The sequence below is a fragment of the Apis mellifera genome, linkage group LG1, assembly GCF_003254395.2.
Source record: "Apis mellifera strain DH4 linkage group LG1, Amel_HAv3.1, whole genome shotgun sequence".
Taxonomy (NCBI): Eukaryota; Metazoa; Arthropoda; class Insecta; order Hymenoptera; family Apidae; genus Apis; species Apis mellifera.
The window spans coordinates 9,471,549-9,487,655 of NC_037638.1; the positions used below are offsets into that span (position 1 = coordinate 9,471,549).

A 16,107-nucleotide genomic window follows, 5' to 3' on the forward strand; every position below is an offset into this window, starting at 1 on the left:
ACGCTGAAATAAATCGGTCAGCAATTAGATCGGATAATTAGATCGGATAAATTTCGTTATAATTGCCTTACGTTTCGTTTTGCCTCTTGGAATTCTTGTATCCAAGAACCGCATCGCTGCGGGCGATTAATATATCTGATAGCTGATTCGGAGAATGAAATCTGCTTCTCCTCCATTGCTTGATCTTTGATGCTTCATCCGATCTCTTCTCGTTTTCTAGGAAATTTCACAGATTTTTAATTCGTCCTAAATTGTGTAAAATTGAGGACGATCGACGTAATATTGATAATTAGCAAAGAACCTTTGATATGGATCAATGATTAACGAATGTGTATCGTGTTTTGTAGACGGTTTAAAAATTCCATAAATGATGGATAGTTAAATATAACTTCAACTTGTGCGTTTGACGGTATAATTTGCGAGGTTCAAACATTTCTTCAAATATTAAACTGTCCTTATTGCTGTTTAACCATGTAATACATGATCAATGAAACCACATATCATTAACTTCGTGCATCAAAAGAGAAGAGAGATAAAAATTTGTGAGATATGTAAAAACAAAACGAATAATAACACGCGATTAAAATCAAAAGATAAAAAATTTTATTTATATTAAGCTTCAACAAATCTTTTGTTACGATTAAAATTTCTCTCTTCTGCTTTAAAATTCTCCTTCATACAAATTTTATTATCTCTTCTTTCAGTATCAATTATAATACTTCATCTGTAATAAAGCTCCAAAACAAATTCTAACAAATTCTCTAAATCTTCTAACATAAATAACAATTCACAATTATCCAACAAAATTTAAACCTGTATGAAAGTTGAACAAATTTTTAAATTTCAATTTTCGTGTCTAAGTTTGAACAAAACCCATTTCCCCTCGGATACTTTCTTCCTAAATTCATCCTCCCCCTCTTCCTAAATTATCCTCTTCAAATCTTCGATAAATGTCCAAAGAAGGGGAGGAGAATTCGCGAGAAACTTGGCGATGCACTTAATTTGAACAAAGTTGGCTTGCGACAAGCGTAAGCAGAGTCGGAAGTTGTCGGTGTTTTCGCCGTTCTTCGGGGAAACGCGTGGTCACGGTTTACTCGCGCGGCTGAATTCCAGGCTGAAATCGCGAGCAAACTACGCGGCGGTTACGCGGTGGAGGTTAGGTGGTTCTAATGAGAGCACGCGTTAATAATGACGCTGTGCTGCAACCGCTTTCCGCAACTTCATAGCGCGCTGAAAGTAGATCACACAGGCGTCGTTCAGACCCGTGGATGGAACGCGCGAAACGTGGATGATTTTAATTGCGACCCTCTTCCCGTTTCAAGTTTACGCATCTTCTTGATTTTTCACGACCCTCCAAACCTTGCTGCCAGCTTTTTTTTTTTTTCTTATTCTGTCTGTTTCTCTCTTTCTCGAACGAGAGGTGGCCAACTCTGTTGCATCGCAGAGAGAACGCTTATTTTCGCGTTTTTCCATTAGAGATTCTTCTCATTTTTTCGGCGGTTTCTGGCGATTAACACCTTCCAATCTGAGCTTTCGTGAGTTTTAACGTTTAGAGAAGCGTCAAAATGGTGGAAATAGAATGAGACGACAAATGAGAGCGATGTAATTACAGGTTCATTCGATTCTAAAAGGTAAAAGTAAAAGCGGATTAGAAAGGAAAGGTTTTTCGTTTCATCGAAGAAATTGTGTGAATAACATCTGATGGATTTCGAGATTGTATAGAAAAAATTTGGAAACGAAATGTAAATAAATAGATAACTGCGTTACAGGAACATTGTCTTCCTCTTCCTGGAAACGTTCTCCACAAGTGAACTGTGTGTATCGATCTCTCGTCCCTGGAGCTATTATTATTTCCGCGGGTTAATTATCACAAATATCAAAAGAGATGATTATTTATGAAGCGTGGCCAGATCTAATTAGATGCCATGATATCGCGCGAAAACGATAGAACAGATTAATCTCTCAGTATCAGAATCCGTAACATAGCTGATCTAATGAACATGCTTCGCTTATCAGAACTCTATTACAGAATACACACAGGATAATAACGTCAACCTTCTAATTACATTGTCGTTATTAACTGCGCCCCTCTTATAATAGTGATTATTAGTCGATGATATGATATTTCCGGTTTCGCTCTAGGTCGAGGCAAAACTGATATTATTCAATTTTACAAATTATTAATAACTGGTGTTTGTTGATGAAACTTTACTGATGAAAAGCTATAACAAATATAAGTTAATCATTATTGCGTTGAGAAATTTTATTAATGCTTGCATCTTCGCAATAACATAATTTCTAATGAAGATAATAGAATCTATTTTTATGACTCAATTCTGAAAGTTTGATAAAATTTATACTAATTAAAAATTTCTTAAAAACAAGGGAAGAAAAGCTATATGATAATTCATTTCTGTTTACGTATTTATCAAATACACGGGAAAAATTTGACAACTCTATCCCTCTGCATTAATAAAATTAGGAAAATTCTTTCATCGTGGATATTTGCAGAAGCAAGCAATAAGGGAGATTAATTTTTCGCGACAATTTGTTCGAAATACAATCGAATAATATTATTTCATCGAGCCGAGGAATAATCGAACGAATTCTGTAATACGTCGAATAGAATCCGTTGTGCTGAGAATGTTAATAAATTACAAAATGTTATCACTAACTTGGAAATATTCGAATCGACAGATATCGCGTTTGTCGTGTTGTATTAATATATTCCCCCTGCGGCGTAATTATTATGCTCCTGGAAATAATTGCACTGAAATTATTACCCAACCGATGCGAGAATGAACTGTAATTCAACCGTTGTAAAATGCTTGTTTATCCGTTATTTTTTTTTTTTTTTTTTATTAATAAACGAAATTAACCGTTCTCTAATTAGTGGGCGCATTTAACTCGAGGCGAAATAGATGTATACACGTAGATGTATATGATGATTATTTGAGATTGATTTCAATGGTTGTTACAATCGATGAGCGAAAATGCAATCTCTGTGTGAAAATAATGGCGAAGATAAATATAATTGACGTGGAGCTTTGTCCAATTTATAATAAGGTTACGGGGGGACTATGATAATTGGTTCCGCTCATTAAATAATTCGTATCCTCATTACGATAAAAATAATTATCGAGTTTCTTTTTTTTTAAATTTACAATATTTAAAGTTTCTTTTTTTTTAATAAAGATATTTGGAAATATATTTTCATTTTCTACTCGTTTGAATAACATTGAAATTTATGAAATAGAAAGAAACTTTGATCATGTTAAAGAAAAGAATTATTAAATCTCTAAGCTGAATGCTGTGTTCAGTTTTTGCGGACATTGATGGCTAAGGTTGCTCGCAAACAATGCCGGGGATGGAGTTATAGGCAACGAAATTAGCCAAGCGAGGGAGAAACTAAAAGCAACGAAACTAGCGTGAGAGCAACTGATAAAGAAACTAATTGGGAGGGTAAAGTTATCAGATAATGAAATTAGCGAAGATATAGCTACGGACGAAGAAATTAGCTAAGTGAAGACGGAGGTATTAGCAACTCTGAATCCAACAGAATGGAAGCTTGAGACTTTATGTTTAACTGGATCAATGACTTATCAATATACATAAACAATAGTCATACCAATTCTCGAAAATTGAAAAACCTCACAGTGAACGAAATTTCCAAATTCTTCTTTATTTGATTCGTGTTCTTTTCATTTGCCCAAATGAGTTTTGAATTCCCGATTGTATGTGCCGAAGTGAACGAAGTTGCTTGCTGTTTGCAACTGTTGTTTGAACATTATAACACTGTTCCAATTTCTGATAATCGAAAGAATCTTTTACCAAATAATTAACTAAGTGAAGACAGAGGTATTAGCAACTCTGAATCCAACAAAGTGGAAGCTTGAGACTTTATGTTTAACTGGATCAATGACTTATCAATATACATAAACAATAATCATACCAATTCTCGAAAATTGAAAAACCTCATGGTGAACAAAATTTCCAAATTCTTTTTTATTCTTCTTTATTTGATTCGTGTTCTTTTCATTTGCCCAAATGAGTTTTGAATTCCCGATTGAATGAGCCGAAATGAATGTTGCTTGTTGTTTGCAACTGTTGTTTGAACATTATATACTGAATAACACTACTCCAATTTCTGATAATCGAAAGAATCTTTTACTAAATAATTAGCTAAGTGAAGACAGAGGTATTAGCAACTCTGAATCCAGCAGAGTGGAAGCTTGAGACTTTATGCCTCAACTGGATCAATGATTTATCAATATACATAAACAATAATCATACCAATTCTCGAAAATTGAAAAACCTCACAGTGAACGAAATTTCCAAATTCTTCTTTATTCTTCTTTATTTGATTCGTGTTCTTTTCATTTGCCCAAATGAGTTTTGAATTCCCGATTGAATGAGCCGAAATGAACAGTTGCTTGTTGTTTGAACGTTATGTACTGAATAACACTGCTCCAATTTCTGATAATCGAAAGAATCTTTTATCAAATAATAATAATAATAATAGTTGCATTACTTTCTTTTCTGAATCCCTTCAAAATCAATCCCTTTTCCGACGGAAAGAATTGAAAAGAATTTTTCACAATGCATTTATCCAGAAGATAACGACTCGCGCAAAATCCTCGACGAAGAATTATACGAAGGAGATGATTGGCGAGTGAAAGAGGAGATGATTATTCGATTTCAGTTTCGGCGAAACTTGTAAAAAAGAATCGGCAACGATAACAATGGAACGAAACGTGATATCGATGCCGGAAGTGGACGTCGACCGGAAAGGGGTTGAACGAATCGAAACGCGTAATTTACCTGCTCGTTCATTTGCATTGCATGATGTATGAGAACGTTTGCGGCTGTTTCATCGTTAGTAACAGTATGTACGCGATTTGTTTGGGTATCCGTAACCATACTTTCCCACTATCCATGATCGATGATCCCGACGGAGTGCTCGCAACGCGATAAATTTTCTTTTTTTTTTTTTTTTTTGATCCTTGATAACGATACTTGTAAGAGAGTTTGACGAAGAGGGGAAATATAAATTTCATTATCGATTCATTGCTGCTCGCGAAAGTATGTTTAAAAGCTTTTTATAAAGTAATTTTGAATACGACATCGTACATATTCATTAGCACTTTTTACTTTTTTTTCTTTTTTACTTAAGTATCTTCGATAGTTCAGTGTCATTTGAACACCTTTTTAACGTCTAAAATATAAAAGAATTGGTTAATCGTCGAAGAAAGTAAAAATTATATCGATCTCTCTCCCCAATAAAGATCTTGTTCAATTCTGTTATTAATTAATTGATTAACAACGTGGTTAATCATTCACAAGCTTCATCACAAATATATATATAACTCTGCAATACGTGACGGTACATCTATACAAGTGGCGACATCTATGTAATTTCGTCTTGTTCGTTACTACACAGAGTCCGCCTTTCAATTTGCCGAGGGACTCGATCGTGCCAAGCGGAAGTTCAGAGTGGCTTTGTATCCGTAATCCGAATGATGAGGTAGATTAAGTCCTTGGACGAAATACCACCAGTTAATCGTATCCAATGGACACCGGGCGTATAATTATTACGCGTATAGCGTCACGTGTAATCGAATACCATTCCTATTTTCTCTCGTATTCCTGATTCGCTGACGTTAAAGGTTTACGTTAAAACGGCCCTTATCTTCGTTATCTTCCCTTCCGCGACACTTGGCTCGAGGAGGGAAAGATTTTCAAGCGGTTTTCGATTATTATCGAAACGGATCCACAGGGAGAGGGTGGTGGTTCGAGAGTGGTTTCCCTGCTCGTTCAACGAGCCGATTACTTGCTTGCTTCAGCTTTGCCTGATCGTAATGGTAATGATGATGAGGGAATATTTAACATTATCGTGAGTGAGCTTTCTTTCACCGTGGATATCTTTATGCGGGCTGATTCAAAGATCGAACGGGGAGGAAGTAATAAAGTTTTTCTTCCGTTCCACGGTTTAGATAGCTTCCCTGATGTTGATTCTTTACTTAATACGATGCTCTATCTATTCTTAATCTTGTATTATCAACAAATTGATAGAAATTGATAATCAAAATCAATTTAATTATGCAACATTGTAACAAATGATAATTAAGTCTGTATTTATTCAGATTTTATTTAAAAGAATTTACTCGAAGTCGATTATCTTGGAAATGAAAACTTGAAATATAAAAACATTGCAACGTTATCCAATTTATTATAATACGTTCGTTTAAAAATTTTAGAAAGTTTATATACAATATTTTTCGTGTACAACTTTCGCGTTTATTTCTTCTTTAGAAGCATATCGATACAACCTCTGTTAAAATTAATTTAAAAAGACGAAATTTCAGTTTAATTGTAAATAGAGAATCTGCCTCCTCTTCGTTCAATAATTGCATCATCGACAAGGGAGAAGGAAACAAGAGAATCGAATCGAGAGCGCCCAATTTCTTGACACGCGGCCGCGTAATTACGGCCATGTATCATCGAGGGTCGCGACATATTCGCATAATCTCGTTAGCAGCGGAAGTACACTCGAGCGCGCGCGGCAAATACCGCCGATCCATTAGAGGCCGGGCGATGCAGAGATTCGCGACGCTTGCTTCGCCGCAATTCGAAAATGGCCCCTCGAAACCGTGGGTCTCTTTACCATTCGCTGCCGATCAATCGAATTATCAATCAATCGTCGTTGATGGCGGACGTTAATTAACAATAACAAGACGAGCCAATATCCCCGCATTCTTCCTCCTCGGCGAATTTCACTTTGCCCGCGCTCGAATCTGCGATTCTCTCTGCCCCAACCTTCCGTAACGAATTCATCTTGGCCGAACGTATTTCATATTTTCCCGATCCCGTAGAATTCTTCCGGGGGAGAGGAATGGAAAATTTGCAAATCCCTTTTGAACGTTTAATTAACGTAGGATGGGTGTGAAGAATCGATATCGTGAATTTTTAAGGGAATAAGAAAAATATGGGATGTAAATTTGAAATATCTTTTAAGGGATTATAAATCGGTATTTCGGGATCGATGATCGGCATCACGATGTTTTTATGTAAGATATTTCGCAAGTCGGTCATCCGAAACTGTTTCGAATCAGATTGCTCTTTATTAATTTATGGCGTATCGAGCTTGCAACAGCTGTATCTATGAAACTCGGTGAGCTATAATCCCTCCAAGGCACTAAAACCGTAACAACCGTTGAAATACTACTTGAGATAGAAAGGATTCTACAATTTCAAGCATGAATAAGACGGTTCTTATGCAATTCATCGGTTTATTTCTTCCGTAAATATATTTTGAAATTACGTTTAATTGAATTATAATTGGAAATCCTATTGAATTTTTTAATTCGCGTAAAAAAAGGAGGAATTTGTTCAGAAAATTTATCAGATAAATCATCTCTATTATTTTCGCACAAAAATCCTGATCAAAAACACTGCAACTATCTTCAATTTGAAAAACAATTTCGAAACGCAAGATAATAATCCGAACCACCAACATCGATCTTTCTCCCATTTCGCTTTGCACGAATACCAATCAAAATCCAGGGAGGATGCATGTCAATCGCGCGCCCTTAATTATACATGTATCGTCCTTTTTTTTTCCCCCGAGCGCAAACCACGCCCGCTGCCTTCCCTCCACCACCCCCGCGTGCCAAGGGATGCAGAAACGCGGTGGTAAACGCGGCATATTTGCCGTTAAACTGCGAAAGTTGCGAATGTAAATCCGACTCTCTCTCTCTCTCTCTTCCCCATTCGCGATACACGTTGTCGTTGTAAACTGGCACGATTTCGCCGTATTGCCGCATCTGGCCCCGTGACTCTCGGGATCTTCCATAAATAAATGCATGAGCGTTTCTATCCTCTTGCACTCCCCCCTCCTCCCCTACGCTGTGCACAACGTATTCGATCTATGTATGTTGCGTACGTAACAGTGATTGTTGTGCACATCGCCAGTTGTATCCGTACGTGCGCTGTGCGAACAATCGCACTGCGGATGCACCTGTATGCCTGGGGTGGGCGAGGATGGTAGATGGGGTGGGTGGCTAAGCGATGAAACCGCGATCAATCCCCGCGAGATTTCGTATAGGTCGGGCCCGTTAATAATTCCCAGCATCCTTTGAAAGAAAGGAAACGAAGCACACGTCTCGATGGAGGGAAGGAGATGAGAGAGGAGGTGGTCGAAGGGGGATGAAATTCGATAGCGTTGAAATTTTGTTTCTCCTCTTGGTGGTGGATAAAAATGGTTGGATGGGAAGCTCCTTTTTAAAATATTTTTGTTTATTTAATTTTCGTTGCAAAGTTTTTCGATTTTCTTCTATTTCAAGCGATCGGTAATTTTTGGAGATGGGATCTTTGTTCGAAAATAGAAAACAAACGTTATGGGTTTCTTGCGCGGCGGCTCTTTTTTTCTTTTTTTTCGTTTATGCATGTTCCGCAAGATGCTAGCCATTTCCTTTTTTCCCTACCCCGTTGCAACGAAACTTTTTCTTGGATTTGTTGCGCGATGCATTCGTGCTTTCCTCTCTTTCTTCTTCTTCTTCTTTTTTTTTCCATTGTTACTTTGTATATATTAGAAGTTTTTACTGGCTTTCCCCCTGGCTTTGCAATTGTTGCCGGACGATGCCTTCGTTTCATTCCAACGTTTTGTAGTTTTAACACAATCCTTCGTTTGTGTAACGTGGATATAATTTATAAGTGTTTGAAAAGAAAATGAAATTATTCGAAGGTTGAATATATATACATATATATGTATTTGGATATTTATGATAAATATTGTTTCATTTGTAAAATAAACTATTTTTATAATATAAATTTTTCCAAAAAAGGAATATGCTTTTATAGATATTTTTTTTTTATTTGTGTGTTTAGTTTCATAAAAGTTCATCAGTTTTTTAATTACTTGGACAATATTTCATTTCATGGTATAATTTGTGCAGTACAAATTTAAATACAATTCATACAATCAGAGAGTAAAAAGTTTCGGATATCATTTCTATTTTATAACAAAACTTTTAATCCATTAGTGGATACAATATTGCACCATATACATATATTTTTTACTCGCTTTTTATTTCTGTTACCTCTGTCATTCACATATATATCTCTAAAAAAATTTTTATCCGTGAAAATTAATTAAAATAATAAAAAAACAAAAATAAATTATTACCTTGTGCATATAACGATGCTTCTTTATTATGTTTCCAATAAATATAAACATCTTATTCTTTCCTTTATAAAACTTGAAATAAGTAAATCGTATCTCTTTATAGAATTCCCTTTCTTCGTCACAAATATCTGAAAAGAATAATAATAAAATTAAAAAAAAGAATACAGATTATTATAGCAATTTAAACTCTCTCTTACTCGTTCCTAAAAGTCCTATTAAGTCGAAATTTTAATCATCTTAAAAGAAATGCATATAGAAACTCGGAGAAGAAATACACAAAGGTATTACATTTCGTAACGAACAAACGAGTTTTGAAAAAGATTGCATTATGATAATCTCGTGTATATAAATATTTGATATTTCCTTCATGAAAGTTTCATATTTTCCTTTCGCTAAAGAAACTTGCACTCTCAATTTTATAGTACTTTCCATATAATATTTGATAGATCACGTTACACCTTCAAAGAATCAAAAATGGTCCAAGCTCCGTATCCTGGTTTTCCTTCCTTGCTTGTGTTTTTTTTTCTCCGTGATGTGTTATGCGTTACGGATATGGAAATATGAAAATACAACGTTGAACGTTGTTTGTCAAACGTATCCCGATGGCTCAGCTTTCGAGCAAACCGCCTTTCTTCTCTCTTCGAAAAGAAACTTTGTTTTCTCTCTTGGTGTTCGCGGTTCTTGGATTTTTGTTGATCGATTAAACTAAAATAATTGGAGGAAAATAATGTATCTTCTTATTATTTTTGGGCCAGTTTATTGGCTATTTTATAATTTTTTTCTTTTGTTTTTCACACGAACAGTGGAAATTTTGATTTTGGAATTTGGAAGAAAAAGTTGCAATACAATTTTCTAGAGAAAAATTGACGAATGGTTATGATTTATGAAAATTTGATCAGGATTTGATGATAAAAAGAATTCCACGTTGAGATTGGATAAGCCTGGAATATCAATCCGTTCACGTTCCTCCACGAACGATTATTGATCATTTCTTATGAAAGGATTCTTGAAATTCAAAATCGATCACTGAAGAACTTTTCGTGTGTTTTTCTCGATTTACGTCTCTTGTATGATGCAATCGTTTATTAAAGATTCACAGAATATTAATTTCACACTTTAATAAAATAACTTTTACGTGTATTTGTTAAAATTCACGTAGAGAAAAATCTCTAGATGAATTAAATTCCCCTAAAATCCTGATTCCCTCGTTCTGTAATTTCAAAAAATTATTTTATAATTATTTTATCGTCGTGAAAAAATATTTGAGACGAGATAAATCACGCGTATCGTATCATTACATCCGTCCATTGAAAAATGTGAAATAATAAAATACGAACAAATTTCTAGAAATGGTTCTCGAATAACGATACCATCGAAATACAGATCGATTTAGCGCGTAAATTGAGCGCGGTCCCGTGTTTATTTCGAAATGGTCAATCAAAAATTCAGTTGACAAGAATAAAATAGTGCGCGAAAAAAAAAAGAGAGAGAAAGAGAGAATCAAAAATAGGATATTTCGCGCTCGATTATTTAGTCGGTTCATTGTTTCGTGCGGCAAATATACTGTATGGCCAACGCATTCAAATTTTCAATCACGGGTTTCTCTCTTGAATTTTCGAGTTAAACGGCCGGGAACGGTTTATTCTGAATTTTAATGTTTTATTCCAGTTTTTTCCCCTCCCCACCCGCGTCTCTCTCTACGATTTCGCGTTTCGCGTTAAACTGCCCTCTCGTAAAGTTTCGAAAGTTCAATGAAATTTGCTTCTCCGATCGAAATTTATAATCCTTTGTAAAATTTATAAAAATAGATTTCAAGATATTGCTTTTTATTTCTCTAATTTATCTCTCTCTCTCTCTCTTTTTTTTTTTAAATTTTTTTAACCTTCGTTGTTCTTCAATTACAAGTTATTTTCCAATTAATGTCGCGGCGGTGTCATAATAGCAGGAGTTGATACAACGTTACGGATAAATTTTTCGTATAAAAGAAATGTTTATTTTTTTATTAGATTGATATATAAATAATGCGCGTGCAATGTCGATAATGCAAATATTAAGGTGTATTAAAATAGAGGATTATATACAAACGGAAAATGCAGGAATTACGAAGGGAATTGGTGCACGATCGTTATTTCTCTCTGCTGTTTTGTTACGGAGAGTTTTACAAATATATTTTACGCATCTCTCTTTCGTTTTTTTATTTCCAGAAATTTTTCCCCATTTTTTCATCAATTAACTCTACTGATTAATTTATCTTTTTTTTTTTTTTGTAAAATCACTTCACGCAAACATTTCTTTCTAATATAATATCGTTTAAGTATAATTTCGAAAAATTTTTTTTTTACGAGGTTAACAAAATACGTCGCGAAATAGGACACAAAAACCTGAAAACATGTACGTGCAAAAATGTGGCCGACGGTCAATATTGGTTATGCATTTTACATGCCAATTTCGAAGGAAAAAAAAGAAAAATAAAAAAATGAATAAAATAAAATAAAATAAAATAAAAAAAAAGAGGTTTCTTTTTACTAAGAATTTTCGCGTGTCAGCATGACACCATTTTCATGGAAATCTTTTTCGGAAATTTCTCCCCAGATGTCACGAAATTTTTTTTCATAAACGTATTTATAAAATTTTAATTCCTATATATATATACGCACGCGCAAATAACATAATCTAAACAAGCGTGATATCTTTAAATTTAATTTTCCCACTCTGCATTTTCTAAATGGTAAATATTTTCCACCCGATCCCTTCATGCATTCGTAAATTGCTTTTCAGTTGGATGGAATTTTGCCTATGCGTCCGTATATGCACAGAAAGGTTAGGTTAATCTGGAAAAAGCCAAGAGAGAAAAATCAACACGAATAGGACAAAACAAATTCGTTCGAAGTTGTTGCATAGTTGACCTATATATACAAGGTGTTCGGATCAAGTGGGTAGAAAATTTGAAGGGATGATTCCAGGGGCTGGAACACACAAGTTGGCATGCAAAAATGAACTTCTTTTGTTCTTCCAGTCGTAAGCAATTTAATTTTCCGCTAGACGAGACAGAGATCATTTCATCTTCGCTTCGTCCAATTTAAAAATTGTTTGTAACTTGATAAATAAACAACCAATCTTCGAATATTGATTTCTATCATCGATCTTTGATATACGTATGACCAAATCAATCAATGGAACGTATTTTTTACTCAATACACGTAATGTAAATCTAAAACGAATAAAAAATTAGTATAAATACGACATTTTACTTAATATTATTTCAACTTACCAGATAACATAGTTGGAATAATTTATCGCGTAATAATGATGAAAAATCCCCGTCAGATTTCATTCACACAATGAAATCGAACGCTCGAGAATTCATATTTTCTATCCTACTAAGTCCTGTATGCACTTGTCGCAATATAAATTCGATAGCGCGAGTCCCTTTACGTCTTGGGTAATACCAGAAAAGTTTCCACCTCTTTTCGCTTGACTTAATGGCCCGTGAGGCTGTCTTAATTCAGTTGGATATTCAAATCGGGTGGTTCCACTAGTCGGGCGGGAAGAGTTAGGTTGCATTTTAAGCTGACTGGACCGAATTACGGCCCTGCTCGATTCTTGGAATTTCTCCTTCTTATTTCGTCCATTTCTTTCCCCCCCCTTCCCTTTTTCTTCTCTTCCTTTTCTCTTTGTTCTCCATCTTTCAGAATCGTTTTATCTGATCGGCCGCCCCCGGCTATTCATCTTCGAGCAACCGTGCTGCTGCTCGTCCGGGGATAAAATTGGAATTATGCTAAAATAAAACTCCCTTTGGACCCTTTGGAAAGGTGATTAGTAACTAACCGATAAAGCGTCACCTGTTTGATCGATGGCTCGACAACGGGAGAGATATCGAATTTAACGGGTATCAATTTTTCTTGTCGTATGTGAACGAATGCCTGTTTATCGATTCGTGTATTTGGAATTCTATGGGAATTCTCTCGTGTCGAGGGTGTGTTGATTTTAAATAAATAAATTTAGTTGTTTCGAAATGAATGAATGAAAATTATACGAATTTTATTTGAAAGAATATTTTATTGGAAGATTTAATTATCGGAAATTTAAAATTATTTAAGTATGTTTTGATATATATAGGAGATGTATGAGAAAATGTTAAAATTTTAATTGGCAAGATTTAAGTTATATATTGTAAAAATATTGTAATTATTTTCTTTTGTTAAATAATCGACTTGATGAAGCTTGTGGATGGTCTGGCAATTAGATATTTCAGACATCGACTGCTCTAGTTACCAAAATTTCACTAACAATTATGATTGAGGATACTATAACTTGATGTTCCTAGGCTAACTGACAAGCTTTGCTCTATATTCCCAAGCTAGCATTCCTTTGCATAATTAATTTGTATGATTGCTTTGATATACAACGATAATTTCATCACTGTTGTCATCAAATTTATGTTTACACTCTCAAATGAATTCTATTACAAGATCTATAATTCTATTTATTTATAATTTATTATAAATATATATATATTGATTTCTGGGAATTCTTTTAATTTAATTTTTATAAATTTTTAACGTCCTTTTTATCATATTGCTGATCAAACAGAATGATTATATAAAAATCGAAGAAAGAAATTGAATATTTTAAAATTTATATTTGTTAAAAAAATGCAATGCAATAATAAATTTTTACTTTCTTGTTTATATTTTCTATCTTGACTCTTTCAATTGTAACAATGGACAAAGTATAAAATATTTATAAAGATTTCTGTCATTTTGATTTCCAAATTTTTCGTAGAAAAGTATCAATTTCTTCGTAACCAAAAGAAGTTATGACTATTCACCAAATTACTTCCATAATATACAAGACTCTGATAAAAATTTTCGAAACGAGGAGACGATATTACTTTCATAATATAAATGATAGAATGATAGAACGAATCTCGATATAAATTTTCTAAAACAAGATGTTCACGTCTTTGGAATTGTTCATTTTTCATTATTATATTTCCCTGTACAATATATCTTTACGTTGTTTGATAATATTTCTCGAGCAATTTAGATATAAAAAGGAGCGTGAATGTTGTTGAACGCTCGCGTGCTGATACGATATTAAATCTTCGAAGAAAAACTCTTTTTCGAGCATGCATGCTCTATTATAGATCCTGTCATGATGCACGCGTTTGAAATGATGCGTGAAAAGAGTCATCGATCATCCTCTAAAAGTCATGGTTGATCGGTAAAGTTAAGCCGCGAATAAATATCTTTTCGATCAATGAAGGAGAAAATTTAATTTGAAAAAAGAAAATAAGTTATGAGAATTATATGGATAAAATTTATAAAATATATTATTCCAAACATTTTTTGATAATCAAAGCTTATTTTTGAATCGTTCTCCGATTTTTCATCTTTGAAAAATTTAATTCTTTAAATTGCACTAAAAGTTTTCTCAATTTTGCGAATAAATAAAAAAGAAATCATGAAATCAAAACTTGCAAATAGATGGAACGAATTTATAATAAGAAAAGAACTCCTGAAACAAGCTAATTAAGTAATCTACGTTCAAATACTTTTCCCCTCTCATCTATAAATATATATATTTATAATAATTTTTAAACTTGAAGAAAAAAACTTTAAAACATATCATGAGATGATTATTTAACAAATCAAACTAGAATCAAAATTTTTAAACGTCCAAAAAGAATCAAAAAGAATTTTTGGGACCAATGATTATAAATACCACAACTTCTAAATCTAGGAACAAATTTTTAAGACAGATTCTCGTCCAACGCTGAAATAATTCTCTAATACACAACAAGAGAATAATTGATCGAAGAATGGATATACTCACAACAATTTTTAAGATTCATGCTCCCCCCTTGAAGAAAGGCATGACGAGGGCAACGATTTGGCAGCCTCGAAACGACCTCAGGCTCGAACTAAAAGGATGACCCAATATATGAAGAAACTATTCGTAGAGGAGGTTGCAACTTGGAGATGTGAGAAATGCGAGAGGACAGTGCGATGGAAACGTGGGATGAAGTACGGAGGAAGGAAGGAGAAGGTCGCTGAACGGATTGAACTGGAGGTCGTGAAAGGATGGCGGCTCCTATTACCGAACTTTTAAAGTGTCTTCGAGCAATATTGTCTCCGCGATGCAAGATGGAAACGCCGCCATCCCACTCTCTTCCTCCACGAGGGCAATGCTTTCGCTCGTGTTCACCGCCATCGGCATTGCATCCGCGTACACCGCGCTTGATCCTCTTCCTCCGGCCAATGTTTCACGCCTCTTTTGTCTTCTCGACGCTCGTTTCCCTGGCTACCCTATTTCCATGCCAAATGGATCGAATTATTTCGATCCCGTGGCCTGCTTTCAATAATATTGCGTGCGAAGTATAAAGGATTTTGAGGTTAGGTTTCATTGCTTTCTCGTCAATCCTTTCTTGCGATTGCCGAATTGGCTTCATAAATTTGATCAATGCTTCATAAATTTGCCCGGAATTAATATACACATATTTGATAATCAATCATCTGCGACTTGAAGTTTCGTTTCAATTCAAAGTAGAAGATAAAATCTTCCATAATCTTTCAATATAAGTTTCACAAAATTCAAGTTAAAATACTAATTCTTAATCTTCTTGTTATACATCTAGTAATTTATTATAAAGAATAATTAATTCTTCGACCAATAAATAATTTGTAATTATTGTCTCAATCATGAAGCAGCAATTCTCCCATGCGTTCCACGAAACAACCTAAAATTAAGGAAGATAAAATCAAAATAAAAATTAAAAATCTTGGTTAAATTAAATGATCATCTTAAGAAACTTAACTCTCCACGATTTTCACTCGTTTTCACAGCAAACATCTTATGATTCAACCCGATCATCGAATTTAAAACCGTTTCAGAAGGTAGGACAGGGAAGGATGTTCGCA

General features: G+C 34.3%; 1 protein-coding gene and 1 long non-coding RNA gene across 4 annotated transcripts in view; one reads left to right on the plus strand and one right to left on the minus strand.

Moving 5' to 3' along the window:
- Window positions 1-16,107, plus strand: part of LOC409608 (peroxidasin) — a 278,859-nt gene that overhangs the window by 113,316 nt on the left and 149,436 nt on the right. The window lies entirely within an intron of this gene.
- Window positions 8,859-13,653, minus strand: LOC102655437. Its single transcript, XR_411095.3, has 4 exons — window positions 12,456-13,653; window positions 9,382-12,395; window positions 9,185-9,312; window positions 8,859-9,121 (listed from the first exon to the last, which is right to left on the minus strand). It is a non-coding gene; the product is annotated as an uncharacterized LOC102655437 (long non-coding RNA).